Below are 19442 nucleotides of genomic sequence, written 5' to 3'. Positions count from 1 at the left end.
TTTATGGAGGACAATCGTATAATATGCATCCAGGTATCCTCCAATCACACAAGCTGAAAATTGTTCCATTTTACTGCAGTTCTGTAACCATATGGGAACCAGTCCTGTCTGTGTTAAATAAAATAAATAATAAAATAATAATAAATGTTCTGTGCACATCCAAAATTCCTGCTGAATGACCCATCCTGGGAGTGAGTTACCAGTGACCCCGGGCTGGGGTGGAAGGAGGGTGCAGGTGGTGGGGGGAGCACCCAGGCCTGGGGCGGCAGGGAGTGTGTGGGTTGGGGAGCATTGGTGGGGGGGAAGGGGAGAGCCCAGATCTGGGGCAGCACAGGATGTGGGGAGCCCAGGGCTGGAATGGCAGGGGTGTGGGTTGGTGGGGGGAAGAGCCCAGGGGTGGGGTGGCAGGGGGGTGCAGGTGTGGGGAGGCCCAGAGCTCGGGCAGCAGGAGGGTGTGAGGGGGAGGTTTCCCTGGCCCCTGTCCTGCCTCCCTGATGTCAGCATCTCTCTGTGAGGTCACCACCTCCCCACCACCTTGGACCAATAGGCTGAGGTCCTGCAAAAGGCCTTTGTGATGTCACTGCCACACCCCTCCCTTGCTGGGCCAATGTCCTGCCCCTGGCCAGGCACTTTGCAGGTTTGAGCTACTCCCTGTGGATCACCCCACTCAAGGAGCAGCAAAGAATTCTGTGGCACCTTATAGACTAACAGACGTTTTGCAGCATGAGCTTTCGTGGGTGAATACCCACTTCGTCGGATGCAAACACTCAAGGAGCGTTCGTTCTAGGCAGCAAGCCGGCTAGACAGGGAAACATGCGATGCTGCTCCCAATGCTACACTCAGTTTTTCAGAAATTAGTCAACTTTATGGCCAGAAGAGACCATTAGAGCATCTAATCTGACCCCCTGCATATCACAGGCCTCCTGTATGACACAATAGTGAGTTTATTACGCAGGGTCCACCCCTCCCTCACTGTGAATAGTACATGAACCAGCCTTGTAATGGAGCTGAGATTTCCCAAGAACTTCAAGCAAAATACACCAGTTTCATAAAACAGATTTATTAACTACAGAAAGATGGAGTTTTAAGGATTATAAGTGGTAAGCAGAAAAGATCAAAGTAAGTTACCATGGAAATTAAAGATAAATTCACAATCTAAACTTTACACCTTATTACACTAGGCCGTAGTTCGGTTATGCACACAGGAAGGCTTAATGCTCGAGCTGCAGCACATGCTGGGCAGGCTTAAGGCCGGGCTCCCCATGGCAGGAGAGAAGAAGAAGACTTGGCCCCTGGAGGGGCAGGCTGGGGCTTCCTGGATCCCATTTGCTCACAGCCAGTGCCCTGCCCCCACTCCCAAGTCATTAACGGCGCCCCCAGGTCAGCCAGAATGGAGCAGCGGTTTTCACTGCACCAAGTCCACTTATGGCTTACAGGCAACTCCCAACCCCCCCCCACAGCCCACCATTTCGGCCAGAAAGGAGCCCACTCCGCCTCGCCATTGCTGCTTTTCCGTCCCCCTAGAACCCCGCTTCTCCTGGGCTGCAAGGAGCCATCCCTGGGAAGCCAAGAGGCAGGCACATGATTCTGCCTCCCAGCAGCCAACCGCACCTCCCCCGGCTTTGCAGAACGAATGGTGACGCTCTACTAACCCCACTTAGCTGCACTGAGGCGCTTAGCTTCTGCCCTGCCTTCCTCAGCTCGACTTTCCTCTTTTGCCCCATTCCTGCCTCACTTCCTCCTTTGGCGAGTCACGCAGAGGAGGCCAGGAGGAAGAGCCGGCCTCCACCGGCCAACCTCCAACAGCAGAGGAGGCCAAGCCACAAGCCTCCAAAAGGTGACACGCCGCACTCCTCTAGGTTCTCCAGCCTGACGCCAAGGTGCTTTCTCCACTGCTGTCAGCACCCTCTGTCATGCGGGGGTTGGAGTTATCCCAGGGACAGGCCAATAGGAGAAGGAGGAGCATCTTCCTGAACAGCAAGGGGATCTGGGAAAAGGAAACCAGCATATTTCTGCCTGGTTTTGAACCAGGGACCTTTCATGTGTTAAACAAATGCGATAACCACTACACTACAGAAACTCCATCTGCTTAGCTTTTGCTCACCCTAGCACAGACCGATGGACAAACCTGGAGAAAGTGGTGGCAGCCCTTCAATAGGTCAGCTGGCAGAGCAGAGGACTGGAGCCGGGGCTCAGGAAGTCGTCCTTACGTCGCCCTTGTGACTCCAGCTTGAGGGAGAGCTTCTTTTTCTTCCCCTTGCTGACAAAGAGCAAGAGAAGAATGAAAGGGCAGGTGGGCCAACTCGGTGCAGAAGCCCATGCTGCCTTTTCCTGCTGCATGGCCTGAAATGAGGGACTCGTGGCAGTTAAAGGCACTGCTGCACTTTCAGAAAACATCCCACCCGTGCACAAAGGGGGACAGAAGAGCCTGTTAGTCTAGCACGCTCCCAACTGAACTACTTCAGCAGCTGCTCAGTTTCTTTTTGGCCTCCTGCTTTTCTGTCTGGGATGTTGTTGTCAGCTGTGGCACAGAAAAAGGACGTCATTGTGAGCGGCCCATGAAGACAAGATTCACTTTTGCCTTCCTTGCTCGGCTTTACTTGCTTCCTCGCCCTATTCCTGCCTTAGTTCCTGGGTTTCCTGAAGGCAACGGGGGGCCAGCAGTACCAGGAGGAAGTTGGGCAGCTAGACCCTGGTGGCAAAAGTCCTGCCGCCACTTGCCACCCCACTCTCTTCTCCCAGCGTCACATATTGGCCACCAGGGACTTGGGGCCCAGCAGCGCAACGGAAGGCAGTGGACAGAGCCACCCTCGCCTTGAAGCTCCAGCTCATTAAACCACATCTTCAGTCGCTGATGGCCAATGAGAGACCGACATCGCTTGCTATTTTAGCACTTTGAAATGCCATTGGTCAGTCACTGGATCTCTGTAATGCTGTTACAGAACAAAGGAAAATAGAATCTCAGTGTGACATACTATACCTTTGGGGGAGCGGCTGTAACCCCCATAATCCTCATTTTCATATCATCGTGATCTTACATATAGAGCATGACTTGTAAGGTATCAGGGAAAGGATATGATCTGCTGAAAGTCACTTCTCTACCCATAGATGTAGACCATTCATGCATATGAAGTCATGAGAATTGTGCAGTGTGGTTGTCACTGTGCTGTAAGGTGGGGGAGTCAGCCAAATATTATCTCACTAGTGGCAACAGCAAGGAAAATAACCAACACCCGGACAGGGTGTCAAACAACCCATCGACAGCCATTGTCCAGCAAGGGAACTACAATGCAATGACTCACCTGCATGAGGACACCCCAGGGGAATTGCTCAGACTTGCTTGGAGAGACGCAGTGATGCTCACCTGACTCTGAAGGGGGGTACGGGGGGGCAAAGCCATGAGGAAGAAAGGACATGATAACAGGAGAGACATTTGCCAGGCTTTATCTCTCTCTGCCACCTACATCTACAGACACCCCCACACCAAGCAATTGAAGCGCTGATGAAAGGGGAGAGCCTGGCTGAAAAGCCACCAGCCAGCCTGTGGTGAGAAGCATCTGAGTTTGTAAGGGTACTGAAAGGGTTAAGATCAGCTTAGAATTAAAAGCAATGAGGAGTCCGGTGGCACCTTAAGGACTAACAGATTTATTTGGGCATAAGCGTTTGTGGGTAAAAAGCCCACTTCTTCAGATGCATGGAGTGAAAATTGCAGATAGAGGCATAAATATAGATTGGAACATGAAGTGACGGGAGTTACTGTACAAGGGGAGAACCAGTGTTGAAGGCTAATTCAGTCAGGGTGGATGTGGTCCTCTCCCCATAATTGATGGGGAGGTGTCAATACCAAGAGAAGGAAAATTGCTTTTGTCGTGAGCCAGCTACTCCCAGTCCTTATTGAAGCTGAAATTAATGGTGTTAAGTTTGCAAATCAATTGTAACTCTGCAATTTCTCTTTGAAGTCTGTTTTTGAAGGTTTTTTGAATGGCTACTTTGAATTGTTGGGTGTAAATGTGCTATTAAGTATACAAGTCCCATATGGTCTCGTGATCTGGATTCCTGGTTTTCATCCACGTGGCCTGGGTTCAATTCCCAGTGTGGGAACAATGCAGAGCTTTTGCTCAGAGGAGGCAGGAAATGAAAGGAATGGGAAGGGATCCTGCCAGCAGGGAGTTGGACAGTGTTGGAAGGGGACCCCAGAAGTGGGGTGGGGCAGTGGTCTGGGGAGATGAGGAAGGATCCCAGCTGTGTGGGAAGTTGACATTCTGGAGAGCACAGGCCTGGCACGGGGGGTGGGAAGAGTGAGTGTGTCCCTCTATACTCACCACCAGCAGACTAGGCAGGCTTGGAAGAATTATGTATTTGTTGGTAAATGTCAATTTCTGTGTAAACACACAACCCAATGGCAAAATCTTTCCATCGATAATAATCAAAACTAACAGATGGGCAAAGTAAGAAACGTGTTGCTTGAGAACTTATCCTATTCTAATCCTCTAGGATTCCCTTTTGCCTTAGGCACCACCACGTGGGCATTTCATATCCCTCCTCATTTTCACACAGACACACAATTTCCTTTGCACAGATCCATGAACAGCAAAACCTCCCTGTGTCTCTTGTCTGAGCCAGGGCATTCGATTCCACTGAAACCTTCTCTCCCACAATGGCAATGGTCAGACAGAGGAATGTGTCCACCTTCCCCCTAGCAGTGAGATATTCACTCTCCTCTTCATGCTGCTGTTGTTATTCCATGAGTCATCAAGGATGGAATAAAAAGCTGAGCTTACTCCAGAGTGAGGAAAGAAAGGAGCCACCAACGCCCTCAAAAATCTCAGTGCCCATAGAAAACCTGCCTCTGTTATTGGACTCCCAGAGGTGCTGGCGATACAACGGGAAAAGGGACTGTCTGAATTGCCAAGGCAGGGAATGAACAATCTACAGCAACATCATTAACCACAAATACACTCTAATCATGCTCCAGCCAGTAGGGAAATGGGCAGGAATTCTTGCTATTCAGCCATGGCCACACGTACAGAGCTGCACAGCAGTGAGTGTGCTGGGAAAGCTGGTCTGAGCAAACAATTGAAATGACCCTTCAGTGAGGACAGAACCAGAGTGTAGAAAGGCCCCTGTGTTAAGTGGTTGTAGCTGAGGCCTTAGGGAGCTGAGCTAGAAAATCATGGGTGTCTTTCTGTGAAGGTTTGATCCTTGCCAGCTAGGCAAGGCTGGTGTGTGGTGTCTCCATGGCTGTACTGTCAGGATCTGATCACAACAGTGCCATAGGGAGCCAAGCCTAGACATATTCAGAGACTAAGGCCAGGTCAATATTTCAAACAGTGAGTCTATGATGCTGCAGCTCAGTAATGGAGATGCTCTGTGCCAGCGTTTCTCAAACGTCCTTTCACTGCAACCTCCTTCTGCCAAAATAACTTAATATGTAGCCCTGGAAAGAAGGACCAAGCATCAAGCCCCCCCATGGGGGGGGGTGCCAAAGACTGAGCCCCAGTGGGAGGAGGGCAAAACCAAAGCCTGAGGGATTCAGCCCTGGGTGGTGGGGCTCAAACTTTTGGCTTCAGCCCCAGGACCCAACAAGTCTAATACCAGCCCTGGTGACCCCATTAAAACAGGGTCATGACCCACTTTGCGGTCCTGACCCATAGCTTGAGAACCACTGCTCCATGCTGAGGGGGGAGAGTTTTCCTGTTGGTGTAGTCAATCCACTTCCCCAGGACGTGGCAGCTCTGTCATGGGGAGAAGCTATATCAGTGGGTGTGCAAGCTGTGGTGTTTACCACATTTAAGAAGTTTAATCAAACCCCATTTTTAAAACCACCTGTGGTCTGCGAATGGCAAAGGAGCTCGATGAAGCAGGGTCTGTCCTTCAAAGTCCTGGAGATCATGATTCCATACACCTGTTGTAATGGGGGTGTAGCTCAGGGGTCGAGTGTTTGATTGCAGATCAAGTGGTCCTTTGTTTAAACCCAGGTGCCCTCTTAAAAAAAGAAAAACATTTTCATTTCCGTTCTCCATTATGTTCAGGAGCTCCACCATACGAGGATGCTTGAAATGAATGTGAACACTCAACATTTTGCTGTCCAAATGCATAAAAACCTAGCAAACCTGTCCATCAGCTGAAATCAGTTCAATCCTCTAAGTGTCTAGTTTATGTTTTCATCAATTAAACAAAGGTATCATTCCCTGAAGCAGAGCACAAGTTTGAAATACAGGCAGCACAGAGCTAATATTCATAATGTCAACTACAAAAAAACGATACACATCTAGAGATCGCATCATTATAATCAGCCAATCAGAACCTCTCCATAGACCCCTTACACGACCACTTCTCTGTAATATTGGCTGCAAATATAGAACAGTGGTCGCAACGGTGAGCTATACAGTTACAGATTATGTCAATAACGTCACAGGAGGTGACACGGCATCAGTGAGACTGATACTGGAATACTGCCTCCAGTTTTGGTGTCCTCGTTTGAAAAAGATGTTGTGAAATTGGAGCTGGGGCAGCAAAGAGCCACCTAATGTTCTGAGGACTGGAAAAAATACCTTCTAGTGAGCTATTGAAAGAGCTCAACCTGATTAGCTTATCAAAAGAAGATTGAAAGGTGACTTCACTGAAGTGTTGAAGTGCCTTAATGGAGAGATAAGATTGGGTATTAAAGGGCTCTTGAATCGAGCAGAGAAAGGCCTAACAAGAGCCAATGGCTGGAAGGTGAAAAGAGACAAATTCATATTACAACTAAGGCACAAAAATTCAACAGCGAGGATGATTCACCACAGGAACAAGCTACCAAGGAAAGTGGTGGATTCTCCATCTCCTGATGTCATTTCATGAAGACTAGATGCCTTTCTGGAATGTGTTTGCCTCAAAAGTAGCTCTTGTGTCCTACAGGAGGCCTGTGATATGCAGGGGGTCAGATTAGATGCTCTAATGGTCTCTTCTGGCCATAAAGTCAACTAATTTCTGAAAAACTGAGTGTAGCATTGGGAGCAGCGTCTGATGTTTCCCTGTCTAGCCGGCTTGCTGCCTAGAACGAACGCTCCTTGAGTGGGGTGATCCAAAGGGAGCAGCTCATACCTGCAAAGTGCCTGGCCAGGGGCAGGACATTAGCCCAGCAAGGGAGGGGTGCGGCAGTGACATCACAAAGGCCTTTGGCAGGACCTCAGCCTATTGGTCCAAGGTGGTGGGGAGGTGGTGACCTCACAGAGAGATGCTGACATCAGCCAGGCAGGACAGGGGCGAGGGGCCAGGGAAACCTCAGAGACCCCTGTGGCTTTGCTGCAGCAAGTCTCCTTCTCCAGGTCTCTCTTTGAGGACTGAGAGAGTATTCGGGTTCACGGACGTGAGCGCCAGGAGGAACCTCTTTCGAGTTTTCTCCTTCCCTTTCAGTGATTTTACTAGAAAACAGCCGTCCCTGTTTAGAAGGTAAGAGCCTCCTGGAGGTTTGAAACCTGTTCAGTCTGATCCATGTGGTGACAGTTGAATTCTAGGCATGGAAAACATGAGCTTAAGGAGGCAGAATTTTATTCTGCACCTGGGATTTTGTCCCTTAGAATCACTGGGGACATTGGGGTTTGTCCTTTTTGTTTCACCTTTTGTCCTTTCTCCTATTCCCCTCTCAACACTGGGAGAGGGGTGTGTGTGTGTGTGTGTTGCGGGAGAGTGCTCAAAATGTGGGGCTGAAGTAGTGCTTGGGCAGTGATCTCCACCAGTGACCTGGGCCATCCTTTGGGCTCTCTGGTGAGAACCCTCAGCCTCCCGTCCTCAGTCTCTACCCTGATTGGCTCAGCAGGGGGTTATTGACAGGGAGGAGACTCAGGTCCTTGTTCTCTTTTAAGACCAAGTAAATAAGTCAGAACCAGTTCTATGTTTTATGAATTTTGCTGCTTCTGGGCCCAAGCCGCCTACTCCTTGGGCACATTTGTTCCCCATTCACAGTGCCACCCCCTCTCCATTCACAGCGAGGTGCAGCATGAGGTTTCAGCTACCATACTCCCACCCCCTCCCTTTCCTGTTGATAGCAGCCAAGGGAATGCTGGGAAATTTGGTTCTTTCCCTGCTCCAGGGCTGGCTCTAGGCAGGGAGCTAACCAAGGAACTACAGCTCCCAGGGCTCCCTGTTGGTTCTCAGCTCCCAGGCTGGATCCCTGCCGGCTGCCGCCCCTGCAAATGGGCTGCTCCAGACACCTACTTACTTTACTGGTGCCTAGAGCCACCCCCACCCTGTGCCCCTGCCCGGAGCCTGCATCCAGCACCCAAACTCCATTCTAGAGCCTGCACCTGACTCCATCCCAGAGCGCAACCTCTCAACCATCCTATACCCCAATCCCCTGCCCCAATCCAGGGCCTGCACCCCAGACCTCCTTCCCCCACTCAAACTCCCTTGCAGAGCCTTAGGCAAGTGTGGGGAAGAGTTCGGGGGCAGGCTCTGAGTGGTCTGGGCCCCACCAAAACTTCTACAAACCTGCTGCCACTGATACTTGGGGGCGGGGTGAGGAGGCGAGCGGCGAGTCGGTGGATGGAGGGGGGGCGCCATTTTCAGTATTTTAATGTTTGGTACTGCAGTGATTGACTGCTGTGTGCAGTAATATAGTGACCCTGGGGTCCATACTGGGGTGAGGAGGTCAGCTGCGAGTCGGCGGATGGAGAGGGGCAAATCTCCCAGATTCAAAATCTGGTACAGTGTCTGTTGGTCCTTTTTGCTGCTTTTCTCGGGGCTGGGGGTTGTCCCAGTGCTGCACAGAGGGGGTTCCCACAGGAAGGTGCTTGCTCCTAACCCCCGAGGCCGTCAGTGTGTCGGCTCTTCTCTAGCCAGCCCACTTGCAAAGTCTGATCAGCCTTGGTCGGGCTCCCAGCCCCTCTCCAAGGGTTGCAGCTGTCTGGAGGTGCTGCCTTCCTCAGTCCCACCTCATTCACTCCACAGGGCAACTGATTACCAAGTGGGGGGCAAGATCTTATTCTACTTCTAGCAAAAGACATTTTTCTATTACCTTAATTACACTACCTTAGGGGCCCCTATAACATATTACCAAGGTTCAATACAAAGTCATAGACAAGTTATACAAAAATGCATAATGCAGAGATTTACCTACAACTGCATTGAGTGACTGCTGGGTGCAGTAATATGGTGACCCCTGGGTCTTTGAATGAGGCTTTATCCTGGGGGGCAGGCGAGTCGGAGGCGAGCGGGTGGGCAAGTGGCGGGTGGGCACAGAGGTGAGCAGTGAGCCAGCAGGGGCTCTAGGGGCGGGCATGGGGTTTCTGGCCGGGGAGGAGGAGGTGAAAGGAGGCAAGTGGTGGGTGGGGACTGACTAGCAGGAGATGCAGCAGGCCAGCGGGAGCTAGGGGTTGACGAGGGGTGTGAGGATGGGGTCGAGCGGGGAGGGGGCAGGTCCTATTTTACTGCTGTGATCTGTTCACCCTATGGGTGCCATTTCTTCCCTCTCCCCCAACCTTCCCAATTTTTCCAGAGTCTCCTTCCCATGGGTCCAGATGATGACGATGTCATCAATGTAGCGTAGGTTGATTATAATCAAAGAGGCTGATAAAGGAGGTGCTGTTGTCATCATGAACAGGTCTGACTACCAAAAGGAGGCTGCCAGACAACTCTCCAATACCAAATTTTACAGGCTACTTCCTCAGATCCCACTGAGGAATACACTAAGAAACTGCACCATCTACTCAGGACACTCCCTACACTAACACCGGAACAAATCAACATACCCTTAGAACCCCAACCAGGGTTATTCTATCTACTACCCAAGATCCACAAACCCGGAAATCTTGGACGCCCCATCATCTCTGGCATTGGCACGCTCACTGAAGGACTGTCTGGATATGTGGACTCTCTACTCAGACCCTATGTTACCAGCACTCCCAGCTATCTCCGTGACACCACTGATTTCCTGAGGAAACTACAATGCATTGGTGACCTTCCAGAAAACACCATCCTAGCCACCATGGATGTAGAGGCTCTCTACACAAACATCCCACACACTGATGGAATACAAGCTGTCAGGAACAGTATCCTGATGATGCCACAGCACAACTGGTTGCTGAGCTCTGTGCCTTTATCCTCACACACAACTATTTCAAATTTAATGACAATATATATCTCCAGATCAGTGGCACCGCTATGGGCACCCGCATGGCCCCACAATATGCCAATATTTTTATGGCCGACCTGGAACAACGCTTCCTCAGCTCCCGTCCACTCACGCCCCTTCTCTACCTACGCTACATTGATGACATCTTCATCATCTGGACCCATGGGAAGGAGACTCTGGAAAAATTCCACCATGATTTCAACAGCTTCCACCCCTCCATCAACCTCAGCCTGGACCTATCTACACGGGAGGTCCACTTCCTAGACACCACGGTGCAAATAAGTGGTGGTCACATTAACACCACCCTATACCGAAAACCTACCGACCGCTATGCCTACCTTCATGCCTCCAGCTTCCATCCCAGGCACACCACAAGATCCATTGTCTACAGCCAAGCACTGAGGTACAACCGTATCTGCTCTAACCCCGCAGACAGAGACCAACACTTAGAAAATCTCCACCAAGCATTCTCAAGACTACAGTACCCACATGAGGAAATAAGGAAACAGATCAACAGAGCCAGATGTGTACCCAGAAGCCTCCTACTGCAAGACAAGCCCAAGAAAGAAACCAACAGGACTCCACTGGCCATCACATACAGTCCCCAGCTCAAACCCCTCCAACGCATCATCAGGGATCTACAACCCATCCTGGACAATGATCCCACACTTTCACAGGCCTTGGGTGGCAGGCCAGTCCTCGCCCACAGACAACCTGTCAACCTGAAGCATATTCTCACCAGCAACTGCACACCGCACCATAGTAACTCTAGCTCAGGAACCAACCCATGCAACAAACCTCGATGCCAACTCTGCCCACATATCTACACCAGCAACACCATCACAGGACCTAACCAGATCAGCCACACCATCACCGGTTCATTCACCTGCACGTCCACCAATGTAATATATGCCATCATATGCCAGCAATGCCCCTCTGCTATGTACATCGGCCAAACTGGACAGTCTCTAAGGAAAAGGATAAATGGACACAAATCAGACATTAGGAATGGCAATATACAAAACCCTGTAGGAGAACACTTCAACCTCCCTGGCCACACAATAGCAGATTTTAAGGTGGCCATCCTACAGCAAAAAAACTTTAGGACCAGACTCCAAAGAGAAAGTGCTGAGCTCCAGTTCATCTGCAAATTTAACACCATCAGTTTAGGACTAAACAAAGACTGTGAATGGCTTGCCAATTACAGAACCAGTTTCTCCTCCCTTGGTTTTCACACCTCAGCTGCTGGAACAGGGCCCCATCCTCCTGATTGATCTAACCTCGTTATCTCTAGCTTGCTTCTTGCTTGCTTATATATACACACCTGCCCTGGAAATTTCCACTGCTTGCATCCGAAGAAGTGGGTATTCACCCACGAAAGCTCATGCTGCAAAACATCTGTTAGTCTATAAGGTGCCACAGGATTCTTTGCTGCTTCTACAGAACCAGACTAACACGGCTACCCCTCTGATACTTGAGATGAGGTTGGGAAATGCCCACCACCAGCCTTTCAGGTGTGACAATGGAGGAGCCAGACTCGCTGCTGGCCCATTAAAGGGATCCACACTCCTAAGGACTATCCCAGGAACCGTGTACAATGCAGACTTCTCTGAGACAGCACAGAGACAATGGACACTGCTTGACTCACATCCTAGCAAAGGGACTTCCTAGCAAGTTGGAAGAAACTATGAAAGGGGGGGTAGAGACATCATGAGTTAGCCTCTCTCCCCCACAACTCAACAACTGGCAATACACCTGGATGACAAAACTGATTCAGAAGTCAGAAGAGAATAATAATAGTACATTCAAACCAAAGTCCCCAAACAGACTAGTAGTGGTTTTTCAGCAGAAAATTTTCAGTTTGGGGAATTTTGTTTTCTCAGTCAGACTTTGCCAAGGGAAGCAGAGAGAAAATGGTTGAGTTGTCTCCTTCAGAACAGCTTGGCCTAGACACTGGCTCTGGTTCACTGTTGTGGCCTTGTTCAGGTTGGGGGTATTTTAATAATTTGGGGAGGTCCCAGGGTGTTTGTGGGAGATTATGAGGCTGTTCCCCTTTGAGATAAAAACTAAGAAATGCAGGACTAGAGAATTTTTTTAGAAATATGGGATTTAGACATTTTATTTGAAGCGGGGGCGGGAGCTGAGATGCTCAGAAGGTTTTTGTTTGCAAGAAGCAACATTGTTTGATCTGTCCTTGTACCAAGGGGGGAGATGGTTGTCTATAAAGGAGGGTGAAGACTAAATACAACCAACGAGGATGGGATTTGAACCCATGCATACAGAGCACAATGGATTAACAGTCCATCACCTTAACCACTCAGCCACCTTATCTGAACTATCAAAAAGTGGACAGGAGGAGAAATCTAAGGCCAGCAGAGATAGGGCCACTAAGGAGTTTTTAAATACTAAGCGTAAGCAAGGGCTGAATGAGCTCCCACGTCACATCTAGTGAGGAGCTGGGGGAAGACTTCAGGAACAGGCCATGTTTGCACAGACACCCCTACTCTGCCTAGCTATGCAGCATGATGGGGCCGCTTCCCCAAAATGACCAGTTTGGGATGGTGGTGGGTTGCAAATCACTTTAGCATTGAGTGCAATGAAATGTTATTCTCCTTCCTGTACAAGCGAAGGGCAGCAGAACGTACCTAGGCCGTCCTGACAGAGGGGTGGGTGGGTGGGTGAGGAATCGCTCTCATTGGACTGCAGAGAAGTGATTGAGGACGTCACCCTAACCCAGTGGTCCCCAAACATTTCACACTGCACCCTCGTATCCATGGCTGTGGCCTCGGAAGCCGCGGTCGAGAACCGGGCTGGGAGTGGGGCGGGTGCTTGCTGGGGAGGGGGGTGCGGACAGGGGTAAGGGGGTCGAGGCCGGGCTGGGAGCCAGGGGCCCAGGCTCAGGGTGGGGCTGGGGAAGAGCTGGGGCAGAGTGGGGCTGAGTGGGGCTCCCTCCATGGGGGCTGGCTCAGGCCCTGAGGTGCCCCCATCAATCTTCCTCTGTGTCCCCCTAGGAGTCATGCCCCACATTTTGGGGACCACTGACCCCTACTCGCTAAGCAGGGGCTAGTGATGCCAAAGCCCAGGGAAAGGGAGAACAAGTGCGGGGGCCCCAGCACCGGAACCCTGCCCCCCCCCCCACTTCTGTGTGTGGCTCCGCCCCCGTCCACCCCTTCCACCCACAGCCCCGCCCACTGTCACCTCTGTTCCATCCCTTCCCCCACTGGCCCCACCCTGTCACTCCTTTACCCCGGCCCCGCTGCGGCCCCGAGACCAGAGAAGCTCTGTGCCCTGCTGCAGCCCCCGGGCCGTAGCAGGGAGTGGGAGCTCCTCCAGCCCTGGGGCTGACATGGGGGAGACTTTCCCAGGGGGGCCCAATTTGGCCAGGGCCCCTAGTCATGGGCCCCACTGCCCCCTTGGCGACGCAAGGTTTGGGGAGGCTGAGCCCCCCCGAGCCTCCATTACGAGCCGCCCAGGCTACCTCTGCTCAATGGGTGGCCAGTCTCCCTGTGTCTCTGCTGTTCGTGCTGGGGAGCCTGGTCGGCCTTAGGGGTGGGGCCCCCGGCAGCCGCCCAGGGCTCCAGGGGGTCAAAGGGCACCTTGTGGCCGTGCAAAGGTGCTCACTGCTCTCCCCTGCCCCAGTGCTCCTCCGTGGCCCCACAGAGGGTGGGGGGAGCGAGGATCAACACTATGTGCTCCCTGCGTCCTGGCCACTTTCCCCACCTGGGCTGGGCTGTGAGGGGAGCATCAGAAGCTGCTGCTCTCTGCCCTCCCCTGACGCAGCCCGGCTGAGGAAAGTGACCTGGATGCAGGGAGCTCAGATGATGTCGCTTCGCCCCCCGCCGTTGCCCCTGCTAGGCAAGGCTGGTGTGTGGTGTCTTTATGGCTGCACTTTCAGGCATGCAGGTTTCTCGATCCCGTTGTTCCAGGGGCATCCTACTAGATTGCCAGCTGCTTTTCAACTGCAGTGTGGAGACTGTGTGTGTGTGGGGAGAGACAGTGTGTGTGTTGGGGAAGAGTGAGTGTGTTGAGGTAGGTAGGAGCGGATCATTATTAGCCCTACTTGAAACAGGGAGAAGCTAAGGCTGAGAAAGGAGAATTGACTTGTCTGAGGTCACACAGCCAGTCAGGGGCAGAGTTGGGAATAGGACCCAAGAGCCCTGATTTTCAAACTAACCATCGGATCTTGAATTTCAGACATCGAATGACCTGAATAAAGTGCTCTCAGATGAGCTCCAGACCAACAACAGTGCACAGGAATTATTCAGCAAGTATTTGAGGAGAACTGCAATGTTAGAGAGAATCATGAACTGCTCAGAGACCATTAATGCAGAGAAGCAGCAAAATCCATCAAACACAGAACTGGTTCTGACTTATTTCCTTGGTCTTAAAAGAGAACAAGGACCTGAGTCTCCTCCCTGTCAATAACCCCCTGCTCAGCCAATCAGGGTAGAGACTGAGGGCGGGAGGCTGAGGGTTCTCACCAGAGAGCCCAAAGGATGGCCCAGGTCACTGGTGGGGATCACTGCCCGAGCATTATTTCAGCCCCACATTTTTGGGTGGACCTCCCACAGTGGGAGCTGCAGAGCACTCCCCCGCAACACACACACACACACACATACACACCTTCCTGGTGTTGGGAGGGGAACAGGAGAAAGGACAAAAGAAGCAAGAGATAAAGAGAAAGGAAGGAGGGATGGAGGAAAAGGTAAAACAAAAAGGACAAACTCCAATGTCCCCAGTGATTCTAAGGGACAAAATCCCAGGTGCGCAATAAAATTCTGCCTCCTTAAGCTCGTGTTTTCCATGCCTAGAATTCAACTGTCAACAGATGGATCAGACTGAACAGGTTTCAAACCTCGAGGAGGCTCTTACCTTCTAAACAGGGACGGCTGTTTTCTAGTAAAATCACTGAAAGGGAAGGAGAAAACTCGAAAGAGGTTCCTCCTGGCGCTCACGTCCGTGAACCCGAATACTCTCTCATTCCTCAAAGAGAGACCTGTAGAAGGAGACTTGCTGGAGCAAAGCCACAGGGGTCTCTGAGGTTTCCCTGGCCCCTCGCCCCAGTCCTGCCTGGCTGATGTCAGCATCTCTCTGTGAGGTCACCACCTCCCCACCACCTTGGACCAATAGTCTGAGGTCCTGCAAAAGGCCTTTGTGATGTCACTGCCACACCCCTCCCTTGCTGTGCCAATGTCCTGCCCCTGGCCAGGGACTTTGGAGGTTTGAGCTACTCCCTGTGGATCACCCCACTCAAGGAGCGTTCGTTCTAGGCAGCAAGCCGGCTAGACAGGGAAACATCAGACGCTGCTCCCAATGCTACACTCAGGTTTTTCAGAAATTATGGCCAGAAGAGACCATTAGAGCATCTAATCATAGAATCATAGAATATCAGGGTTGGAAGGGACTTCAAGAGGTCATCTACTCCAATCTACTGCTCAAAGCAGGACCAATCCCCAACTATATCATACCAACCAGGGCTTTGTCAAGCCTGAGCTTAAAAACCTCTAAGGAAGGAGATTCCACCACCTCCCTAGGTAACCCATTCCAGTTCTTCACCACTCTCTGAATGAAAAAGATTTCCTAATATCCAACCTAAACCTCCCCCACTGCAACTTGAGACCATTACTCCTTGTTCTGTCATCTTCTACCACTGAGAACCGTCTAGATCCATCCTCTTTGGAACTCCCTGTCAAGTAGTTGAAAGCAGCTATCAAATCCCCCCTCAGTCTTCTCTTCTGCAGACTAAACAAGCCCAGTTCCCTCAGCCTCCCCTCATAAGTCATGTGCTTCAACCCCCTAATCATTTTTTGTTGCCCTCTGCTGGACTCTTTCCACTTTTTCCACATCCTTCTTGTAGTGTGGGGCCCAAAACTGGACACAGTACTCCAGATGAGGCTTCACCAATGTCTAATAGAGGGGAATGATCACATCCCTCGATCTGCCGACAATGCCCCTAATTATACAGCCCAAAATGCCTTTAGCCTTCTTGGCAACAAGGGCACACTGTTGACTCATATTCAGCTTCTCGTCCACTGTAACCTCTTGGTCCTTTTCTGCAGAACTGCTGCCCAGCCATTCGGTCCCTAGTCTGTAGCAGTGAATGGGATTCTTCTGTCCTAAGTGCAGGACTCTGCATTTGTCCTTGTTGAACCTCATCAGGTTTCTTTTGGCCCAGTCCTCTAATTTGTCTAGGTCCCTCTGTATCCTATCCCTACCCTCCAGCGTATCTATCACTCCTCCCAATTTAGTGTCATCTGCAAACTTGCTGAGGGTGCAGTCCACGCCATCCTCCTAATCATTAATGAAGATATTGAACAAAACCGGCCCCAGGACCGACCCTTGGGGCACTCCACTTGAAATTGGCTGCCAACTAGACATGGAGCTGTTGATCACTACCCATTGAGCCCGACGATCTAGCCATGTTTCTATCCACCTTATAGTCCATTCATCCAGCCCATACTTCTTTAACTTGCTTGCAAGAATACTGTGGGAGACTGTATCAAAAGCTTTACTAAAGTCAAGGGATAACACATCCACTGCTTTCCCCTCATCCACAGACCCAGTTATCTCCTCATAGAAGGCAATTAGGTTAGTCATGCATGAATTGCCCTTGGTTAATCCATGCTGACTGTTCCTTATCACTTTACCCTCCTTTAAGTGGTTCAGAATTGATTCCTTGAGGACCTGTTCCATGATTTTTCCAGGGACTGAGGTGAGACTGACTGACCTGTAGTTCCCCGGATCCTCCTTCTTCCCTTTTTTAAAGATGGGCACTACAGTAGCCTTTTTCCAGTCATCCAGGACCTCCCCCGATCGCCATGAGTTTTCAAAGATAATGGCCAATGGCTCTACAATCACATCCGCCAACTCCTTTAGCACCCTCAGATGCAGCGCATCCGGCCCCATGAACTTGTGCTCGTCCAGTTTTTCTAAACAGTCCTGAACCACTTCTTTCTCCACAGAGGGCTGGTCACCTTCTCCCCATGCTGTGCTGCCCAGTGCAGCAATCTGGGAGCTGACCTTGTTTATGAAGACAGAGGCAAAAAAAAGCATTGAGTACATTAGTTTTTTCCACATCCTCTGTCCACTAAGTTACCTCCCTCATTCCTTGACTTTCTTCATGTTGCTAACATACCTGAAGAAACCCTTCTTGTTACTCTTAACATCTCTTGCTAGATGGAACTCCAAGTGTGATTTGGCCTTCCTGATTTCACTCCTTCATGCCTGAGCAATATTTTTATACTCCTCCCTGGTCATTTGTCCAGTCTTCCACTTCTTGTAAGCTTCTTTTTTGTGTTTAAGATCAGCAAGGATTTCACTGTTAAGCCAAGCTTGTCGCCTGCCATATTTACTATTCTTTCTACACATGGGGATTTTTTTTCCTGCAACCTCAATAAGGATTCTTTAATCCTTTAGAGGATTGGAACTGATTTCAGTGAAGGCACGTTTGCTAGGTTTTTATGCATTTGCACAGGGAAACATTGAGTGTTTCTATTCATTTCAGGGATCCCTATTCAGTGGAACTCCTGAACATAATGGAAATGACATTATTTTCGTTGAAGGAAGAGGTTTGTAAGGGGGCACTTGCATTTGAACCAAGGACCATTTGAACTGCAGTCAAACACTCTACCACTGAGCTATACCCCCATGACTGCTGTGTAGGTAAGTCAGAGATCTTAAAGATTTTGAAGGACAGGCCCTGCCTCAGGGATCTCCTGTTCTGTTCCCAGACCACAGTGCTTTTAAAAATGGGGTTTGATTAAACTTATATATCCATGTAAACACCACAGCTTGCACACCCACCCCCATAGCTTCCCCCAGTGACATAGCTACCACCTCTCGGGGAGATGGATTAACTACATGGACGGGACAGCTCTCTCCCCTCCGCTTAGAGCATCTTCATTATTTATGAATAGCTGGGAAATAACCTCCTGAATGGACAGTAACCAATTTATCAAATATTGCTGGGTCTGCATTCAATATGGGTACCTGGTCATATTGGCTGGGTCAGTAGGAGCATTGCCGGCAGATCGAGGGAAGTGATTATTCCCTTCTATTCGGCACTGGTGAGGCCCCCCCCACTACAGAAACAAATTGGAGAGAGTCTAGGGGAGGGCAACAAAAATGATTAGGGGGCAGGGGACTTACGAGGAGAGGCTGAGGGCAGGGCCACCCAGGGGGGGGCAGGTGGGGCAATTTGCCCCAGGCCCTGCAGGGCCCCCACGAGAATACAGGATTCTAGAGTATTGCAACTTTTTTTTTATGGAAGGGGCCCCCAAAATTGTTTTGCCCCAGGCCCCCTGAATCCTCTGGGCGGCCCTGCCCACTCCACCCCCTTGACTCGTTCGCCTCCCTCCGAGGCCCCACCTGTGCTCTGCCCTCCCTCCCATTGGCCACTTCCCAGCCCCGCTCTTCCACTGTGGCTGAGGCCTGCTGGTCCACCGTTCGCTCCCTCCCCTCCTCCCTGAAGGCCTCCTTGTGTCTCTCCACCCCCTACCCCAAGGCCTGCCTGCTGCCCCCACCTCTCTGCCCCTCCCCTGAGACCCTCCCTGCCCACCGCCCCCACCTCCCTGCCCCTCCCCTGAGACCCGCCCTGCCCACCGCCCCCACCTCTCTGCCCCTCCCCTGAGACCCGCCCTGCCCACCGCCCCCACCTCTCTGCCCCTCCCCTGAGACCCGCCCTGCCCACCGCCCCCACCTCTCTGCCCCTCCCCTGAGACCCTCCTGCCCATCGCCCCCACCACTCTGCCCCTCCCTGAGACCCGCCCTGCCCCTGCCCCCACCTCTCTGCCCCTCCCTGAGACCCGCCCTGCCCCCGCCCCCACCTCTCTGCCCCTCCTGAGACCCGCCCTGCCCCCGCCCCACCTCTCTTCCCCTCCCCTGAGACCTGCCCTGCCCCCCGCCCCCATCTCTCTGCCCCTCCTGAGACCCGCCCTGCCCACCGCCCCACCTCTCTGCCCCTCCAGTGACACCCGCCCTGCCCATCGCCCCCACCTCTCTGCCCCTCCCCTGAGACCCACTTGTCCACCTCTTTCCTCGGTCGTCTGTTGTTATTCCTTGAAACACCAAGGATGGAATTAAAAGCTGAGTTTACTCCAGGGTAAGGAAAGAAAGGAGCCACCAACCCCCTGACAAATCTGAGTGCCCCAGAGAAAACCTGCCCCCTGTTATTGCAATCACTGCTGTGCTGGGGATATGGCAGGAAAGGGACTGTCTGAATGATCAAGGCAGGAAATGGGCAACAATCTACAGCAACGTCATTGACCACAAACACACTCTCCTCATGCTCCAGCCAGAAGGGAAATGAGCAGGAATTCTTGCAGTTCAG

General features: G+C 51.4%; 1 non-coding gene and 1 pseudogene across 1 annotated transcript; both read right to left on the bottom strand.

The window, feature by feature from the left end:
* The window catches only part of LOC120381497, a 265866-nt pseudogene that overhangs the window by 44271 nt on the left and 202153 nt on the right, over positions 1 to 19442 (bottom strand).
* TRNAC-GCA lies at positions 17690 to 17761 on the bottom strand. Its single transcript has one exon. It is a non-coding gene; the product is annotated as a tRNA-Cys (tRNA).

Source organism: Mauremys reevesii, linkage group 14 (genome assembly GCF_016161935.1).
Source record: "Mauremys reevesii isolate NIE-2019 linkage group 14, ASM1616193v1, whole genome shotgun sequence".
Classification (NCBI taxonomy): Eukaryota; Metazoa; Chordata; order Testudines; family Geoemydidae; genus Mauremys; species Mauremys reevesii.
The sequence above is the reverse complement of the archived record's forward strand: the minus strand, read 5'-3'. Positions and strand labels throughout refer to the sequence as shown.